This window comes from Macrobrachium nipponense, chromosome 1 (assembly GCF_015104395.2).
Source record: "Macrobrachium nipponense isolate FS-2020 chromosome 1, ASM1510439v2, whole genome shotgun sequence".
Lineage (NCBI taxonomy): Eukaryota > Metazoa > Arthropoda > Malacostraca > Decapoda > Palaemonidae > Macrobrachium > Macrobrachium nipponense.
This window is the reverse complement of record NC_087200.1, coordinates 210,615,301-210,617,800: the sequence shown is the minus strand read 5'-3', so window position 1 is coordinate 210,617,800 and position 2,500 is coordinate 210,615,301.

Here is a 2,500-nt window from a genome sequence, read left to right as displayed (position 1 = left end):
AATTCGTAGAATTTTCCAAAGACCACATAGAAAGGTAGAAAATTTATTCAAGATCCCTAATAAGCCTTTGTGTTATGTTTATAATTTTTTATGAATTTAAACGATAAAGAAGAATAGTCCTTGCTTCACAAATGTTGATAAGCAGTGATTTAAACATAACAGTTAAAGTAGAACTTGAAGAACCTAGCTGTCATTTGTTAATACTTGGGAAGAAATTTGTGACAAGCAAATGCAATTGATGTCACTTTATTCCGAATTAGTTTCATGCTATCCTAATCACTGCCATTCTTCATTCTCAAGCTTGTTCTTGGTCTTTTCCTCCACATTTATTTACAAAATGAAGAAATTGCGTAAAATAATTACGCAACTTCTAGTATACATCTCATTAGCTTCCTAAAATGAGACGTCAAAGCTAAAAAAAAAAGTTAATTAAGTTAATTCACAGACTAAGTGTCCTTTATTTAGGTTAAATGTTAAGTATATCTTACCAGACCACTGAGCTGAATAACATCTCTCCTAGGGCTGGCCCGAAGAATTAGATATTTTTACGTGGCTAGGAACCAATTGGTCACCTAGTACCGGGACCTACAGCTTATTATGGATCCGAACCACATTATATTCAATAAATGAATTTTTATCACCAAAAAATAAATTCCTCTGATTCCGCGTTAGCACAGCCGAGAATCGAACTTCGGGCCGTCGGATTGGTAGCCGAGCGCGAGGAACACTCGTCCAACGAGGAACTCCTTCCTTTAGGTATCGGAATTGCAGCTGAATAGAATTCATTTCAGATATTCTCTTCCTCTCTCCATTTTTATTTCTTCCATCAAAGATAAAGCAAATGAACTCTCTTTCCCGGATTCCTTGTAATTCATTTCCACCCTTCATTCCAATGTTTACTTCCTCTTTAACAAGCTTCCACCTTCCCCCTTTTACCCAGCACAAGACCTTATCACCCGCTGGGTTTTTCATAAAGTTACTCTCGCTTGCCTCTCGGATTTCGTGGAAGTGCCTGAATTTTTTAATTACTCTATTGCGAATTCTATATGTTTATTTTGCTTATTAGTAAATAGACGATGATATATATAGACACGTATATATTTGTGTATGTATATATTTACATGAGTGAGTGTGTATGTGTTATAGAAGTGTTCACACAATTGGTCACGTATTCACCAGATTATACAAAAACTAAAACTCTATTTACCACTGTTTTTATCCCCAAACAATATTGCATACGAAACAGAAAATTCAGAAAAATCTAAAGCAATTGTCTGACTAGTGGCACTCCACCAAACATTTCATAATTCGGTCGTACCAGAGCTGTGGCACTCAGGGTCAAATATAACTGGCACTAAATTGTAAAACTCCTAACACAAATGAGGTTTTGGAATGGAGTTTTATGGTGTGAGGTTCTATGGAACTACAGCGGAATGCTTTGTCACAAAAGGATATTAGTTTGTAACGGCATTTTAATGTAATTTTCATTAGAAAATTTATTATTCTAACATGTTTCAATCATCATATATTATGCTTTATCCGGTCATTGACGATTCCTATTCATATTACCATAATAATCCTTCCTACCTTAAGCATTACCCATTACTTTTTAGATAACTTTTAATCATAAAATGATGGTTCCGTTGCACATCAATTTCTACAGTTGAGTTGTAGAGGTATCTATTTATGATCTCTTTATGACGAATATTAATAACATATTCTTGAATAATATTATATTTATTTTCGATGAATATCCTGATTTTTTTTTAAATATGTATTTGTTTCCTGCAAGTATTTGGTGAAAGTAAAACATGGCGAGGCCTTATGTCTACAAACAGTAACAGAGGGGTTGTCGGAACGGCCAATCTGTTTAAAGCTTATGATTTTAGGGTAGTTTGTCATTTAACGTAGTCTGTAGTAAGTTCAGAAACCCGAATTTAAGTAAATCAATTTTGATTCAATTATTTTACCCTCAGCACTGCAGTGACCTTGTCCAAAATAGGATATTGCATTTCATATTGTTGGGATGCCTGGATTGTCGGATCTGGCAATCTATATTTAGCTCTTAAAGCAGATGTATTAAAGTATTTTGTTAATTTCAACTTAGTCTGCAGTAAGTTCAGAAATCGCAATTTAAGTAAATCACTTTTGATTTTAGATCATATTTTTCTCAGAACTGCAATATATTTGTCCAAAATACGATGTTTCATTTCAGTTTGTTGGTATGCCTGGATCTTCATATCGTTTATGACGGGTGGTGGCATTTTGGCTATGGGGGAGGACTGTAGGCACGTTGATTTTTAATGTCTTCTATTGCGTAGAATTTTGGGTAATTTTTCCTTTTTGCGAAATACTAATTTCCAATTGACGTTGAATTTAGATATCCCAATTGACTCTTCATTTTAAATTATGGGAAAAAGATTGGAATAAGATTAATGTAAGCATCCCTTTTGTTGTTATGAGGATGTCTTGGAAAGGAAGGGGGTTCTCTCTGCTGATT